The sequence below is a fragment of the Rhinolophus sinicus genome, chromosome 17 (genome assembly GCF_057876585.1).
Source record: "Rhinolophus sinicus isolate RSI-liver-muscle chromosome 17, RSI-T2T, whole genome shotgun sequence".
NCBI classification, from domain to species: Eukaryota; Metazoa; Chordata; class Mammalia; order Chiroptera; family Rhinolophidae; genus Rhinolophus; species Rhinolophus sinicus.
In genome coordinates, this window is record NC_142517.1 from 22,328,881 (window position 1) to 22,347,992 (window position 19,112).

General features: G+C 33.2%; 1 protein-coding gene across 35 annotated transcripts in view; it reads right to left on the reverse strand.

The window, feature by feature from the left end:
* The window catches only part of LOC109447544 (uncharacterized), a 661,414-nt gene that overhangs the window by 47,502 nt on the left and 594,800 nt on the right, over positions 1–19,112 (reverse strand). For 25 of the 35 annotated variants that reach the window (XR_012494217.2, XR_012494213.2, XR_012494211.2 and 22 more), the window contains 3 exons: positions 18,383–18,453; positions 17,388–17,541; positions 24–379 (listed from right to left, as the gene is read on the reverse strand). The gene's annotated coding sequence lies outside the window, so the exon portion shown is untranslated. Of the gene's footprint in view, positions 1–23; positions 380–17,387; positions 17,542–18,382; positions 18,454–19,112 lie in introns of those variants that run through there. The other 10 variants (XM_088794078.1, XM_088794079.1, XM_088794077.1 and 7 more) reach the window with 4 other exon arrangements.

Here is a 19,112-nt window from a genome sequence, read left to right on the forward strand (position 1 = left end):
TGTGACAGAAACAGAGGCATCCATATGTTCTTTAATAACTTTATTTTTGTGACATATGTCCCATCAAAGTACTAGGCAACGGCCACTGTTGCTCAGGCTGAAGGACACTGACTGTAGGACCTGGATGGAGTGAGACTGCCAGCATTTGAATTAGGGTTTCACTATTTGTAGATGGACATATTACTTCTCTTACATACCTCTGAAGATCCTTTCTGCCATATCTTCTTCAGTGCCTTTGGCTGCCATTCCATCCAAGCCATTGCTGCAGCAACTACCTATGATATGCACGGGTTTCAAATGGCTTCAGAGGGAAGCAAATCAACTCTAGCTCGAGTCATTTCCCTGCAGTGTCTCCTGTGCCTCCTTCTCTGGTGCATTTCTGTTGATGAAAGGCCATAAAATGCCAGGGGATCATTTTGACAAATATGCTTGCCCAAACCAGAAGTAAATGTCAGAAAAACATTTGACCAATAAGACACATAAACCTATTGATAATTCTTCCCTTTCTCTCTTCTTTGATGGATAGGCATTCCTGAGATGCATTCATTATAAAGCCTCTCAGAAGATGATCCTGAGATATGCAGGACAGTTGAATTTGATACCACATTCTGATCAGCTCAGTAATGCTACCTTACATTGACTCTCTCCTTCCTAGTCTCAGGCTCTTTTCCCTAACTCCTGTTTCCTTGGTTTTGCATTCTCTAGTAAAATTTTAGCACATAATCCTTTGCCTCAGACTCTGCTTTCAGAGGAACCCAGACTAAGAAAGTGTATGGTCTTAAGTAAATAAATTCCTCAGTGTCTCAATTTCCTGATATGGAAATGTGTAAGAATACTTATTTCTTAGCATAATTGCACTGACTAAATGCATTTGTACATGAAAAATACCTAGAACATTTCCTGATACCCACAAAGCAGAATCTGAGACAAAATTTTAGGTAGTAATTACTTTCACATCTCCTATTTCCAGATGCAGAATTTTTTCTCATAAAAGCCAGTGTTTTTGATTCCATGACTATTTTTTTCATTCATCTACATATGTTGAGCACAAACCTTGGGCCAGACACTACACTATATAATGGAGATTTAGATAAAGAGCATAATTCTTCTCTTAAACTCATAGCCTTGTGGGGAAGACAGAAACATAAATAAATAAATGAATAAATAAATAGTAATAAATATTGACAGAGATATTCACAGCACAATGGAACCAGGAAGCAGTTACCTAAAATGAAAAGCTCGAAAACTCATTTTAGAGGAAACTATAGCTTAGTTAAATTTTGAAGGGAGCGCAGTAGTTAACTGAGATAAATAAAGCTTCGCAATCATGTCAGAGAGAAAACAATGAATGTACAAGGAGATACGGAAATGAAGAGTACATTCAGGTATTTTAAGCAGTTCTACATTTTTACATCTAAAGCTAAAAGTCAAAAGAAGGAAAAGACAACATTGAAAAGTAGCAAGGGCAACTCCATGAGGAGTTGTGTATATTATCCTAAGATGTTAGTTTTTATCCTAAAGGTATTCAGGAGCCATTGAGGGAGCTTACACAGAAAAGCTAGACCTAGAAAAAAAAATCACTCCGTGATGGTACAATGAACTGGAGGAGGCAACACAGAAGATTGAATTCAGTCACTCATACCAAAAAAATGACAAGAACCCAGGAAGTGGCAAAGGTGGTGGCATGGAAAGGAAGGAACTGATTTAAATTTTATTAAAGTGCAAAATAGACATACAGGTAAACAGATAAATATAACATAGAGATAGATGATAGATAGATAGATAATCACAAGTAGGAATTTATGATAGGTATTATATTAATAGATAGATAAGTGCATATGTAGGTATGTATAAATACGTATAGACCTTGTGGTGACTATAAAGTGGTAGATTGAGAGAGAGAAATCTGCACCACTCTCAGAGCTTGGCTCAGAAGTGATGGTGGAAAATGGTATAAAAAATCAATATAAGGCACACCAGAGTTGGGGATCTTAGAGATGGAGCTTGGAGGGTAGTTTTGAACATGTTGAATGTGAGAGGCCGTGTGACCATCAAAAGCAGATACCTAGAGTACTGGAGCAGAGAAGGTAAGCAGTTGTATTGCGTTTCTGCCTAGAGAAAGGAGAAAAGAAGAGTGTACTTAAAAATATCAGAGGCTTTGAAGAAGATTCCTAAAAACTTTAATATATAAATAAATATAAAAAAGTTAGATGTTTAAGTTCTTTGAACTTTTATGTTCAACTAAGAAAATCAAAACAAGTTTGCTTTGTTTTCATTAATCTCTAACATTTCACAAGGGTCAGAAAAGGGAAACTATTTCAAAATATCAAAAAAACAAAACAAAACAAAAATAAAAAACAAAACCAATTATCTGAGTTACACAGAACCAAAAAATAAGAGCAGTTGACAGTTTCCATATATTTGGGGCATTCAAAAATAATTTGAAGTAGATAATGTTCTGGTAGATGCTATATAGATCTTTCAGGAAAGGCCTCTTAGGACATGATATTTAAGATGAAATGTGGAAAATGAAGAACAGTGTAAAGGAAAGAGAATGTTATATTGAGAAAATCGTGTTGTGTAGGATATTGAACTGAAATATCTCTAAAAAAACATATTGTTTCATGAAAGTTATCCCTTCCACAAGGAAATGCTTAAAACCAAATGATTTTAGTATCATGACTTCTGAGGACTGAAGCCAGGTGCTTGAAAATAAGCCTGCTTCTTAATCACAGTCAAGAATTGAATACTTGGGCAAACACCAATTTAGAACTGAATCCCAGACTTTGTTTAATTATGAAAATGTCAGAGTTCCATAGACTGTGGCATGAAAGTTACCCACGAACTTCATAGACTAACTTTTGGTATCTATTAGGCTACTGAAATGTCTCAACAGTACGGGAAACACAAATTAAATTTTAAGACGTATAATTTCATATTTCAGAGTATATGCCATGGATTTCATTTAATCTGTATCAAGTAGAGGACTATTATCAAATGAAAATAAAACTCTGTGCCCTGTATAAATTTTGACTCTTACGTATGCAGTATAAAAAATTAAATAAATCTATTACAGCCACAAGTTTACGGCAGCCAAATGAACTGGCTGTTTGAAAATGTGAATTTTCAGCACTGCCATTTTCTTTGGCATGGTTGGGATCAGTTCTAAAATAAATACCAGTGAAAAACCTTCCCATTAATTACATGTGTAACCACCAGCTGTTGGTCCAAATTAAGGTCAATTTTCTTTTAGTTTTGTATGCCTCAATCCCACAAGCACTAAAATAACTGGAAATGACTGAAGAAAGATAACAGTAGTAAAAGTCTCATATACAAAACCTATGAACATAACTCTAAACAGCAGCACAGTAAAACCTACACTCAGCTAACACCTACTCCACACCTAGCTCTAGTTTCATCTGGCAGCTATGATATTTAAATGCACATAATACAATTCTTAGCACATTGTGGGCATTTGTTGAAGGGACTACTAAAATTAAAAAAACAAAACAAAAAAACACACATACACAATAATGACACGCAAGGAGCTTTCAATCTAATAAACTTCACTTGAAAATTTGGGGACCAATTCTTGTAAATTTAACAAAAGATAGTCTAGTCTTCTAATGACTCATTAGTAATCACAGACAACTTTAGAAGTCAGCATATTTACATAGATGCTGGTCAGGTGGCTAAAACACTGAAAAAATCTGATTAAATTAATTGAGAAATCTCAATTTGGAGACAGGATAGAAATCCATTGTAGAGATAGAAATAGTGAAGATCAACCAATCTGTGCCTTAGATTTTTCTCAGTGTGCGAGCCAGCTGCAATACATATCACTATATATACTGTAAAAACAAATCTTGATCCCCACACAAGTATCCACCCCACCCATAGAACTAGTTTTACGTCTTCATGCATTTCATTATTTTTTTTGCTTAAAAATGACTTCCATGACCTATAATAATTTTAGATCAGGTTCTTATTCTTACCAATTCCTAGTCATCTTTGGAGTCCCCCTCTGTTAAAAGTCTTTCCTGACAAACTCTTCCCAGAAAGCTTCTTTCCTTTCCTCATCCACTACTACTTAGATTTTTATTTTTTAATTTTTTTATGGCTTTAGCTAACACTGACATAATGCCTAATACACATCAGAAACTGTTCTTTACATAACTTGATTTATACTTTGTGATTCATATTGATTCATTCAACCCTCACTTAGATTAAGGCAAGTGCATTATTATTATCCCTATTTTATAGATGAGAATACTGAGGTTAGCTGAAGTTACAAATCCAAAGGCATGCAAATTGGAAGTGGGTTGTAAAATAATGGTTTGAACACAGGCAAATGGCTCCTGAGTCCATGCTCTCAGCCACTACCCTTTACTGTCTCTTTCTGACCCTTGTATTTATATATATGGTACTGAAATATTATCTTTTATGTCATGATTTTCTCTTCTACACTGGGGGTTCATAACAAAACCTCCATATTTTGATCTTTGTCTTCTGAGCCAATTATGATATCCAGCATCTTGTAGATGTGCAAACATATTTGTTGAATGAATAAATTCACAACTTTGATTGGAAGGGGTACCCTTGTCAAAGATACCCAGATTTTAAGGTTTCCATAAAGAAGTAAAATTTGCCTAGGTGAGCATAACATCAAGATAAAGTATTATTACTTGAAACATATCAAAATTTATATAATATGCGATGGTGACTTACTTATGGTCACCTTTCTGTAAAAGAAATAAAATGGAGCAAAAAATAATTCCATTTGCTAGATAAGCACCATTTTTTATTCTTTCAAATATTTTTTTTGAAGGTAATTTTTTGAGTTATATTTTCAATCTGGCATGAGCTCAAATTCTTTTATTTCCCTTAAGTTCACCATCAATCTAAACTCTGCTCAAGAAAAACCATTCTATTTCCAAATACTACCAGCCAGATGAGTTTCTTTTCTGCCATTGTCATTTTCTCAGCAGGTTACAGATAGCATTTTGTTGCTCTCAGCTGTGATGTAAATTGTCTGCTTCCCAAACCAGTTTTCTCACTCTCTTAACCATGGGCTATCTCCTTGGTTTTCCACTATCATTCATACCTTAAATATAACCTGTTCAGATAAACTGAGTATGTTCTCAACCCTCAATTCTTCATTATGTGAAATCCTTTTGAAAAAAGAAGCAGAAACTGAACCAGCCAGGATATCATACCCTCCAGGAGTGTGTTGCCATATGACGTCAGGTTCTGGTCCATATTAAATGACTATGAAGTATCAGTAACCACAGTTCCCTTTATAGTTTTCCAGTACAGGACAACAATTCTTTCTCAGGAAATAAATAATTCTGTAAGTTTGCTTTTTCCATACAAAAAGTGTTGACCAATTGCTTACTTTTTTTCAACACTCTTTTTTGTTTCTGGCTTTTCTGTTTCTACTGGCTGCATCAAGGAGAAATATTTAATTAAGTAAATATGCTCTTATCTACTGAAACTTCTCATGGTGTACAAGCACACAGTGTTTGTTGCTTTGTAGGTAGGGTCAGTCAATGAAAGAAGAGGAAGCTTGAACTGAGGCTAGATCACTAAGTCAAAGACAGTCAAATTTGTAATGGGCCTTTTGGGCATACATTGAATAATTGGCTGCAAAAAAGATTTCATAGCGAATCGATAGTTTACAAAATCTGAATGGACTCCTGGACAGTGGGAATATAGAATAAATTCTATGTAATGGAATTTTTTTTGCATCAACTTTTTAATTACTAAAATATACCTGCTCTTTGTAAAACATTTAGAAAATATGGAACAACACAAAAAAAGAAATGAAGATAACCTATAATCTTACTACCCACAAATAACCACTGGTAATATGGTAATTTCTATTTTAACATTATTTTATTCTCATATACAAATGATTAAGACCTATAAATATTTTTATTATGTTTTGTTTACTTAATACTACAAATAATTTCCCAAAGCATTAAATATTAAAATAGTCTTCTAAGACATATTTAAGTGGCTGCAATTCATTATAAATAAGCAGGCAATTCATTACAAATAACCAAATTCCATTTTTGTGTATATTTGGTTTATTTCTTCATTTCCCAATATTTGAATTTTATTTTAAAATAACCACTATAATTAGTGTCTTAAATGCCTCTGATGTCCTGCCACCATGCTCTAGACCTCACTATTGATTCCAGCAACAACTGTAGTAGACAGTTCTATTTGGGCTTTAATTCATTCTAGGCTGACAGCATCTCTTCTAATGCAGTTGTCTTTCTCTCGTTCTGAGAGGCCAAGAATGCCCAGGAATTGGCACTAATCCATGAAGACAGTAAGGGGATGGAAAAGAGAGGTAATGCCTGCAGAGTAGCCCTTACCAATGGAAGATGAACCATCATGAATGAATTCTTCTACCAGTTGATCCTTGGGAGAAAAATGCTGAGAAGTATTCTACAGACTCTGGAGGAGATCCCAGATGGGTTAAGTCCCAGTTAGTGACCTTGACAATAGACACTTACAGCTTTTTCTCCATCCCTCAGTATCTCCTATCCCTCATTCCCCCATCCTGGTGTTACTACACTAGCACAAGTCCATGTGTCAGACTCTGCCTTGGGGCACGGGAAGAGCCAGGCAGTTGAATTAGTGTCCTTTCCATAATTCCTTGTGCATATTTCTAATTATTTCCATTAGACTGATGGCTAGAGGTAGAATTTCTGAGATGAAAGCCAGCAATTAAAATACAAATTTTGATACATATTACACGTTGATAAATTTTAATTAAACAGAAAAATACCTAAATGCCTAATTACCATGTATCTACTAAATTGATTTATTTTTTAACTTAAGACAACTTTTTTTCTCTATTTATTCAGCAGCCAGCTAATTTATTATCTTTAAGATAATCTTTAATCTTGGAAAAGTCAACCAAGGAAGAGATATTTGCTGTCCAAACTCCATGACAGTGTCTCTGATTTTTATGAAATCTTTTTATTAACAAAGAATTTCACTGAACTTTTAGACTTGAACATAACCATCTCCTCAGAAAGAATAAAATGCCACAATAAAAGCTGTCAGCATTCCATTTCCATTTGGACAACTGGTAGAATTCACCTTTATTTAGAGATATCTATTGGTAAAATTTTCCATTTGCCAATTCTCAATCACTTAAAATTTGGTTCATAACCTCCCTGTGATTGTATTCAAAAGCAAGATATTTATTTGATCAACTATGTAAGTGCTGTGCTTCCTTTGCCTGCAGAGGTCTAACCTAATCGTCCCCTAGACAGCTAAGGTTCAATGCCGTAATTTTTAATCCACCTGCTCTGGTTCACATCCAGTGGTTCTATGATTACATCACAGTCCCATAGTGATAAGTTGTTCCATATATTCTTGTTAAGAATGTTTTATAGCAGCTGCTACTGGATCTCAAGGTTAATGAAAGCCTTTTCCTAAGAAAATGGACTCTTTTTACTTGAAAAAGAATTCATCTGTATATAGTCTCTTAGTCTTTCTTGAGCCTGATTTTTATTGTTGTCCTTATTCCCTCTAGTTTCTTATCTTATAAGAATTATGTGTGTCTTTAAGTAGTCTGTGTATACATACAAATGCTCTTTATTTGACACTATTGAGAGTTTAAATCTTTTTTGACAACATATTTAGATACAATTTTATTTAACTAGGTCCATGGTAATGGGCACTTTTTTTTTATTCCAGTATTTTTGACATGCAATATTACATTAGTTTCAGGTGTACAACATAGTGATCCTACATTAATGTATTTTATGATGTGATCATAAGTCTATTAACTATCTGTCATTATATAACATTGTGATATTATTGACTATATTTTCTGTACTATATGTTGGCATCCTTTAACCATGATAGCCAATATTGTTGATTGCATAGTTAATATTATCTTAATCATATACTTTGTATTTCCCACAAGGATTTAAGGTATCGCACAAACAAGACACTGGTACAAATGGATATAGAAAAAGGAAATTAGAATCATGGTAAAGAGAAAAATACAAATCTCCCACCCACAATGATTAATAGAGGTGCTATGACCAGTGTGGTGTTATTAAAGCCAAGAAGTAAAAAAGTGTTTCAAGAAGGAAGGAGCAGCAAACTGTCAAATGCTCGTAGGGGGTCTTTTAAAATGAGGCAAAAAAGATGGATTTAGCATCCTGGAGATTGTGAGTGAGCTTGACAAATGTAGGTCAAATGGCATCTCATGGGCCAAGCTTGGGGATGAAGCCACATTGGTGTAGGTTGAAAGGTGAATAGTTGTTGAGCAAGGAGAAACAGAAAATAGAAATAACTCCTTTGAGAAGGATTGCTTTGAATAGGTTTAGAGAGAGATGGGGACATAGCTGAAATACAGTGTGGCGTGTAGGGGCACCTAGAATTCATTTTTAATTTGGGAGATACTAAAGTGTGTTTGTATGAATATGGATATCATAAGATGGTTTCTCTTAGTGATCTTCCATAAGAGTCAAAAATATATCTTCCAAAAAAATTATTGAACCAATGTTATTATCTAGTCCTTCTTTTAAGGAATTTAATATGCACTATAAAAAAACGAGTGAAATATTTCATTGGAATGAACTTGAAGATACCCAATGGAACACTAGGATATACTGGGGTAGATGAATGTGCCATTGAGGAAATATCTTGACCATCATCATACACAGGGGGAACATCCCCAAAGGGAATATCACTTGACTTTTTCCCCTACTGTAAATATACTCTGATCCATCCTATAATCTGTGGCCCTTCAAAGTGGCAGAAATTATCAACCCAGTGGCTTTCTAACTCCAAATATCTTGCTTAAATCAACCTTTCACTCTCTGGTGGTCTGAACACCCAGTAACATGCTAGCCATCTGCCAACCCTGTGTCCTGATGATTTGTCTGGCCATCCCTGTATAAAGAACCAAAGATTTCTGTGCTTCAGCAACTGAACTTTCAATGAAAAGATCCACAGTCTAGGCTGTGGTTATCTCTCTAAGCCTCTCTTCTCACTCTCCATGCTTGAGAAGTACAACTATACAGCAATAGAATGCCTTGCCTTTGTGCAGTCAGCACAATCTTACTTAAAATGACTTTCCTATATAAATGTATAAATAGATATTCTTTTCCTTGAATCATTTCCTCATATTCCTAAGGATATGACCCCTCTACCAAACTTTCTTTACATTCTCAGAATATTATGATTTCTATCAGACATTCAATAAAAAAGAGAAAATAAAGCCTTATACAAACTCTCTCTCATTCCAAGACTATAATCTCCTTGGAAGGACCACATGTTATTTATCTTTGTGTTCTCTGAACTCACACATAGTAACACAAAAAATATTTTAGTTGAAGAAATAAAAAGAATTAATCAAAAAACGTTTGAAGCACTTTTAAGTTTTTGTAAAATGATCATTTTCTTATTTCATCATTCAATATCTTCTTGTTTAATCCATTAAGTAGATTTAGCTATTTATTTAATTCCTCCCTAGTCTCTCACCAAATCTTTTATCACTTATTTCTTTCTTTCTAATAGAAACCAATTGAAAATTTTATTCTTTATCTGTCACTGTTATTTGCTCACTTTCTTTGATGTTTTAATTTTTATAAAATTTTCCACTGTGGACAGTGACATTTATATGCTTCAATGACCATTACATAACACTTAAAAATATCTCTTTATTATATTACCATATTCCTTTGTAAGAAAATTATCATAAAACTATGCAAATATGCTCTGAAGTAACTTTTGAATGATGGAATTAATCAGGAGTATCCGAAAGTCCCATCTCAGGGCCAGAGTTAAGATGCTGTTAAAATACCTGACTGCTAGTAGAATAGCACTTAGAACTGGCTTAGGAAAGAGACAGAATTCTATAATTGTTTATAAAATTAATGCCCTCATAAACCCAGAATAAAGGTATAGCAATGATATTATCTGGGAAGAATAATTGGATTATGGTTAATGGTAAGAACACCTGAAACAATGATATTCTAAATCTAATATAAATCTTGTAAATCACTAAACCAGGGAAAGAAGGTTAATAAGGTTTTCTTTAGCCAACTTAAACAATTTTAAATAAAGATATGGGTTCACAGACACATATCAAAGTGAGAATACTGATGACAGAGTAGTTTGGAAGGAATAAGATCTCATAGCATGATCTTCTGTGATAAGACTGTGATAACATTTCCCAGGACAGACATCAGATCTGATACTTGCTCATTGGGAAAACTTAGATGGGCTTCTAATAGAAGGAAATCTGGAGGAAACAATCACAAGTTGATGAAATGGAATTCCTTTCCCTAAGGGAAGGAAATAGAAATGTTGGCAAGATTAAGAAAATTAACTTTAGAAGCTAATTGTATCAAGCTTGGAAACTTGTACAATGAATCCTTGGGCTTCTCTTAGAAAGTGGAGTTCAAGGAAGTTGACTATCAAAAAGAATATAGTTCTGCAAACTTAAAACAAATTATACCAGGATATTTGAAAGTCAAGAAGGGAAACAAGCAATATGATGAAACCCAGAACTTTGGATGAGGTTGAAGGGAAAATGAGAGGACCACACATCGTCAAATTTAGAAAGAACTTTACAAAAGGGAGTAGTAGAATCAGAGTGAATTAAATACCTAATTATCAGAGAGAACATAAAGAGAATTCTTTTTTTTTTTTCAGAGAGGAATAAAAAATCACAACTAATGTGATATAAATATTTCCTCATCTATTCATGTATTGAGAGCCTATTGTGTATAAGGTATTGTTAGGCACTGGACATTCACCAGTGAACACAAAAATCATCTCTCCCTTGTGGAATTACATTCTTAAAATACCATAAATATATCATTAAAATTCATTAAAGTATCTTCCAGTATATTTCCTGATGTTATATTCAGTTCAATTCTCTACACTTTTTACATGTGTATTTTTTTTGTAATGATGATTCATGCTCATCCAAAGTGATAACCCTAGAGACAAAATCCTTTATAAATTCTATTCACTCAAATAAGAACTAATGCATTTTAGAATAATATGCAATAATAAGTGTTGAAATGAACTTTTGTTGTTATTATTTATTCACTTAGCCAGATAATCAACTATTATTACTACTTTTTGCCTTCACAATGTCCACTACTCCTTTCTTTCCTAGAGAATCCTGATTTTTTTCAGGTAACCACTATCCCATATCCAATATACACACAGTGAGATATCTTGATGAGGTAAATCTCACTCTTCCCTGGGGAAAAGAATGATGGTCAAAGGGGTAATCCCATTCTCCCTTCTCTGTGATTGGTTCAGGAATGGACATGTGACCCAATTTTGCTGTATGACGCATTTACTCATTGAGCCCTCAGATTGTCCTTGAATATTGAAGTGAAACTACTGACAATGACACATGTGACAATTTAAAAAGAAAAATCAGTAATAAAATGGAAAATAAAATTGTGCTTTAATCTTGTCCCTGAAAATATAACAGGGCACATTTATAAAAATCTTTTTGTAACAAGTCTTTTGATATTTTTTTTCTCATCTATTATTTAGTTAAAAAAAAAAAAAAATTGCAGCTAGTATGAAAAGGTCATGGTTGCTCAGTGGAACTGCTTTTCTAGGTGATTTTAAATTGATTGATGTTCTATTTGACAGTCCTTTTTTAACTGATATTACTCACACTTCCCAAATAGTTCCCAGGAGGTTTATGACTCAAACCCTGGCCCCTCTTAAGTTTCAGACTTACACCCTCAACTGTTTCTCTGAGTGTAAAAGGCTTGTCTTGCTTATACAGCAAACCTAAATGTCTCCAACTGAACCTATTATCTTCTTTCCCTCAGTGTCTCACTGCCTGCCTTTGTTCTCCACCATGGTTTGTAAAGCATACTATCCTCTAGGTTGATCAACCAGAAACCACTCTGTCAATTTCCTCTTTTTCATTTATTCTTGAAAACAAACTGGCTGTTATTACCTATTCCTTCTAAATCTAAATTATTTCTCTAATTAATTCATCATTTCTCCTCTGTATCCAATGCCTTATTCAGGAATTTATCCACTCTTCTCTGGATTTCACAGTAGTGATCTACCCAGTCATTCTCTTTCCTTTCTGCTCCTCATGATAGCATCAGTTATTTTATTACGAGGATGTGTGTAAATGTGAGTGTGAGTGTGTGTGTGTGTGTGTGTGTGTGTGTGTATACCAAAGCTTGGCAGAATCTCAAGGTAATCCATAATCTGACCCTTACAACATTTTCCAGATGACCCATTTTATTCTGCTTCATGAACCCTATATTATAGTCAACCCAGGACATTCATCATTTCTAGAACATGCTTGTTAGTGTTTTTTTTGTGTTTTTTTTTTTTGCTATTCCTTTGTTCATAGCATTTTCTGTGATACCATTGTCATACATCTCTACCTGTAGAAATACTACCTATTTCCAAAAACCCAGTCTGAACTTTAACTCTACTTGGATGTTTCTTTTTTTTTAATTTCTAAGGACAATCATTCTTTTCTTCCTTGGCATTACCACCAGGCACTTATCTGGGCTCTATCAGACACTTATCTGCCTTCTCTGCAACACACAAATATGAGTCATTAATATATTGTTATTAGGTAAAAAGCCAGCTTGTTTCTAGAAATATAATGTTCAAGAGCCAGATAATAATTCTTGCTCCATATACTACATTATTGTAATAGTAATTTAATCCCACTTTGACTACACTTTAGTAAGGTTAATAATAAATCAAAAAGGGCATAGAAACTAAAAGACAGAAACATTAAAAGGGTAGAAAGCACAAGGAAAGTACAATTTTAAGAGCTAGGGACCCAATAGGATCAAAATTGGACTCCTTTCAGGTCTGTAAATTGACTGACTGGACTACTAGAAAATATTTTCCACAAAATCTGTGCCTTCCCTTCCCATTGTTCTAGTGTGGGTCTATATCTAAAAAGCTGGTTGCTTTATTTAGGTTCAGTTCTTCCCGTTCCTAGGACCACGATTATCTTTTTGATAGTTGTGACCCTCTGAATATTTGGCATGACTTATAAGAAGAAGTAGAAAGACCTTACTCAAGAAACAAATGTTTATTGATCTCAGATGGTGTCTCAGATATGTCATACTATACGACTTACTACATAGTTCCTTGTCTGTGCATTTCTCTCCACATCCTCTACCCCAATAAGAATGAAATCTCTATGAACAGAAGGGCTTTATCTAGCTATTCACTACAGTATCTCTAGCACCTAGGACACTGTCAGTTCCATGGTAAATATTGAGTTGACTCAATGAATTCCAATATCCTAGTCCAAGCATGATTCACAGAAAGCAATTTTTATAGATATTTTATAATTCCTGTAAGCTTACTACTAACCAAAAATCTATATTCCCTTCACATCATCTCCATTATAGTTAGATGTTGCTCTATTACTGAATAATGGCCAATGAAATGTCATGTTTTCCATTTGGGGGGCACAATTTATAAAGGAAGGAAGATCTCCTGCACCTTCTCCATGCTCACTTTCCCTCCTGCTGGTTCAGAGCAGACAAGATCATATGTTCTTAGCCCATAGGGGCTTGTGGAAAGAATTCAGGGGTTTCATGAACTTGGATGGGAAAAACATTACATCTTTTAACTAGCCTCTAACTGAAAGTTAGCATTTCATTTTACTTTTGATGGGAATCAAAAGAAATCCCAATAGTATTAGTAATATGTGACTTGGTTGCCAGTTGAAATCACAGATACTTCATATCATATTTCTGCTGTTGCAGATATCTCAAAATATTATTTACCCTCATCACTACTTCAGAATTATGGTGGTTATTAGAACTGTGCTGCTAGATTTAGTTATTTAATGTCAATTAAAAAATACATATATTTACCACGTCATAAATTCATTTCATACACATTTTGATATGTGTTTGTCAATGTAATTACTATCCTTTACAATTATATATGTTTTATGTATTTAAAAATATTATACTTACAAAAGAGTCTATAGGCTTTATCAGAGTGACAGGTAGATTATGTTAAAAAAGAAAAAAAAAAAAAAAAAAGAAATGAAGGGCCCTGCCTCTGGATTGGCAGAGCCATGAGCTGAAAGGACCTTGGGTCCCTGAATTACCACAAGAGGAGAGCTGCCAGCTGAAAAGTAGCCTCTTCCTTGAACTATTAAGAGTAAGAAAAATAACGTATTCTTTTGGGGATGTATTCATTAACACAGACTATCCTACGAAAACTAACACTACAATATTTTTTCCAGTCTGCAATTTCTATGAAGTAAAACACTATAACAAAAATCAGGAATTAACAAATATGTCCTAAAGAATTATGTGGAATAAGCGGGAAAAAAAGGGAAAATATGTAAGTATTTTAGCTTTTCAATGCTGTTTGACTTGGGCCTGATTTACTACAATCTCATTTGTATAATAAGCTTATGTATAATTAATGAGAGTTTCCTTAATATTAGGTCTCTTAAAACTTTGTTAATTCTCCTTTATAGTTAAAATGAAGGATTTTTATTGTCCTTCTTGTAAGAGAGAAAGAATGGTACTCTTCACTTCATGATTGAAACAGCTTGGCCACTTGGTGACATGTATGCAAATTTCAGTTTTAGTAATTTTTGCTGATATTTAAACTGCAAAAATAATGGGATAATGTCCATAGTGTCAAAATTGTGTATCCTTTCCTATCCTTTTCTTCTGCACCATTAAGCCAGCTAAAGCATTTTTAGTTCTCATTTTATATTGAATGTTTTAAGTTGGCCACAGTTTCAGAAAAAACAAAAAACAAAAAACAAAAACCCAGATGTGATTCGTTTTGGACAAGACTTAAACATATAAATTTCACACAAGTTTAGAGGCCACTAAAGTCATGGAAGAAGCATTTTATGATTTATAAACACAATCCATTCTGGGCGAGTAACCAATTAAGGTGAAAAGGGCAAGAGAAGTATCTGAGAGCACTTAAGGTGAACTATCCTTGACCAAACTGTAAACTAAATTCACAGTATTTCACATTGTTATAAAATTGCTTTTTGAACTTTAAAACAGCAAAATTTAATTTGTTATTATATTCTCTCTGCAGCCTCCTTTGTAGGCATCACCCTATGTGTTTGCACAAAGTCCAAAAATCAGTTGCATTCCAGGCATTTCTTTTGGCTTTGTGTATTGTTCTCTCTTCACCCATCTGCCAACCCTGCTTTACCCTACATGATTCAGACTTTCACAATTTAAAAAATTATAAGGCTCTTTAGAAACTTAATTATTAGTAACTATTAATAATTTTAGTATGAAAACAGGTTTCATTTTGTGGGAGTATGTGAAAGTACTTAAAAAATGTAATCAATTCATATGTGTTTGTGTATATGCCCTTTTTAAAAAGAATAACTTTATAATCGAGTAATCTACTTAAAAAAGAATTATCATTATAAAATTCCTCAAATTATATATTCAGAAAAAATTGACTTTCTTTAAAAATAATGGAGATGTACATTTTTAGATTTCTTTTTTTTTTTAATTTATTTTTAAAATTTATTGGGGTGACAATTGTTAGTAAAATTACATAGATTTCAGGTGTATAATTCTGTATTACATCATCTATAAATCCTATTGTGTGTTCACCACCCAGAGTCAGTTCTCCTTCCATCACCATATATTTGATCCCCCTTACCCTCATTTTTAGATTTCTTATTAGGAATTATTATTTTTTATTTTTTAGCTGCATTTGGGCAAGTTTAGTGTAGTAATTAGAAAGTTTTTATTGTGGGAGAAATTACTTACAAATGGATTATTTGCTCGAATAATTTGACAGTAAAGTCATATATGGGTATAAATATTTTATAGACATTAAATCTATCAGTTTAATATTTCTAATCCAACAGTGTACTTACGCGTATTAGTGCAAAGGTGTAACTCATGATATTGGTATTTTATCATAGCAATCATCTACATTGTGGAGAACTATTTCCTCAGGATAAATATATATATATATATATTCTAGTCAGTTACAATGTGGATGACATTTATTTTTGCGGAAGTTTTTCTTGATCGGAGTTTTTCTTGACACTGAACAAGATATGTGTGTGACATGATTGAAGAGGAATTAATTACCACCAGCAGACTATGACTCATAAACCAATTTACCTTTAGTGGTCCTGTGGCATGGGCCCCAAGAGTGAGGCTTCATTTTAATTGCTGTAATGGCCATTCCTTTGTGTCATTAAAGCACAAATAAAGATCGGATGTGCCAATAAAATGAGAAATAGAACATAGTAGGGTTGTTTCTAAGATTAAAATCTCATTTAATTAGCGTGAAGAAAAATTAGAACTGAAACACTGAAGAATTTCTTACTATTTTTAGAGTTAGAAAAATACCGTTAACTTATTTAAAATTTCTTTGGCCACCATAACTGTTACATATTTCAAAAACCCTCTTTGTAAAGAATCTGGTTAGTTGACAGATTCACATAAATGCTGAATACATTTTGAGAAAAAAATGAAAAATTGTCTGTTAGGATTTGAAAACTTCTGAAGCAGCGTAAGCCCTTGCCCACTCATGCTCTGCCTCTAATTCATTGCCAGAACAAATAGCAAACACTCAACAATTTACAGTTCATTATTCCAGTATGGCACCAAATGGCATGGATTTAAATATGAGTGAAGGGTAAGGACAATCTACTCATAAGGTATTGTATTTAGGTCCAGTCTACCATGTTAAAAATATTAGTTCTAAAATATTTAAGTGATTTACATAAATAAGTATATAAATAAAATAAAATTTATCTTATATAAAGCTACTGTATGATGTAAAAATGGCTGAGAAACTTGTTCTGTGGATTTGGGGAAACATTAAAGTTGTTAATTAATTATCATTGATTTTTTTACATTCTCCTTCAATTTTTGCCAGTGTAACTTTTTTATTACAAAAAAGTTATCTTCCATTAGGATCTTTGGACCTTAGATATTATTGTATCTCAGATTAATACTGCTCAACCTACAGTGGTGTGATAGACATTTGCCTTGTCTATTGCTTCCCATTCTTTTATTTTCAATATTTTTATTGTATTTGTCTTTCTGTTTCTTTGCTTTCATCTGGTGATTTGGAAACTATATATCTTATTTTCATTCTTCCTATTTCCCTTTTGAGTACAGTGCAATACAGTTGTGTTTTGTTTTTATCAAAATCTGAAGTTCATCACTAACTACAACGTCTCCCCAAATACGGCAAGAATTTTCTCATGCTTTCATTTTCCTCCTATTCTCTTCATCCTTGCCAACAGCTATGTCCAGACCATTTAGCTTTTTGATTTTCATTTTAGTTAGTCAGTGTTATACATCAACATTTAGGTACTAAATATCAGTTGTATTTGTTTCTTTGCTTACCATTTTCCTTTTTATTCCAAGTCATCTTCTTTTTTGAATACCTTTGATTATTTTGTTTTGCTCCAGAAATGTTTTCAGAGAGGCCTCATTGTGATTTTCTTCCTCACATTCCTTTCTCCTTTGATTCTAAACTTGGAATGTCCAGGAGCCATTCCTGTATGTAATTATAATCAACAATTCTTGTGACTTAAAAATTACTTTTTCTGACTAAACCCGATGTTAAATCCCATGAGTGTGCCTTAAGATCAGTTGGATGGATTTAAATGTATATCATAATTTTCACAGAAGAATCTTCCTAAAAGCAAGTTGATTTTTTGAGTTAGAAGGAAGAACACTGGGCTGAAAAGACAAAACCTGATTTCGGAGCTCAGTCTACTAATTAGTTCTGCGATGTTGAGACAATTGCTAGATTTTTATCAATGTAAATCTTTTCATCTGAAATATGAGTAACTTCCGATCTAACATTCTCTAATGTTCTTTAAAAATTGAAATTAGAATTTAGCATATTTAGGCAAGATGCTAAATTGCATTGAAATATTACTTCACATGGTTGTGTATGACTGGTCTTGTTCTAGGTTAATGTTGCTATTATTTGATAGCTTAAAATGTGAAGAGCACAATGATAAAGGATAAAGAAGATATTGTGGTACCTAATACATTTACATAATATGGATATATGATAAGTAGTCCAAAACGTTATGGATTTGTTCTAAACAACTTTTTATTATCGATAAATATATCAGGAGTGTCAACTGAAGAATATATTAAATGTCTATTATTTAACATATATTAAAATACCAGGCTTTTACAAAAAAATAGAGCTAAAATACATCCTAAATATTTAATAAAGTGAAAGCAAAAATAATTTCACTGTTAAGCTGAATTTGCAATACTTACTTTTTTTTCTCTTCAAAATGGCAAAATGCATTGTGCTCAATGGAAAAAAGAAAAAGAGAAAAAAAAAAAACAAACAGACAGAAAGGAACTTTATTTACCAGTGAATACTTGTTGATCTGCAGACATCTCAAGTAAAATCACTCATCATCAGGATTAGTTCTAACAGCATCTGCAGAAACCAAAGGAAAGGATGATGTGACAGCTCTTTTGAAAACATCCGTCATTGTCATCTGATTCCTCTTATTATGTCTTTCCTTTTCAAATATTTCCTTCAGCCTGTACATCTGGATGATCTTCTGTTCAGTAGTACACTTTTTTTTGTTTGTTTCACAAAATCTATGCAATTTTTTCAACACTCTCAATTGTTAAAATAGATAACACTCTGTCTGGGTTACTCAGATTGGGTCACGGAGTGAACACTTACCATTTTTTTCAGCCCTTTTAATAATGAATAATGCCACTGCCACAAGTCTTTCAGTTTATTTCGAATAGTTAATGCATCATATAGTTCACAAATCAAAATGACATTAAAAAAAAGTCTTGTTCCCACCCCTCTCCATATCTACTTTTTCCCTCATCTATTCTTCCGGCTACCGATTGAAAACATTTCAGTCCTGAATTTTTATAATTAATTCTTCAATTATTAATATGCTTTGGCTATTTCAAAAAGATTTTTATTAAAAATATGGTTAATATACAATATTATATTAGTTTCAGGGGTACACCACAGTTATTCAACATTTAAATACCTAGAGAAGTGATCCCCATGATAAGTTCACAACCAGCTGACACTGTACTATGCTATCACAATATTATTGACTGTATTCC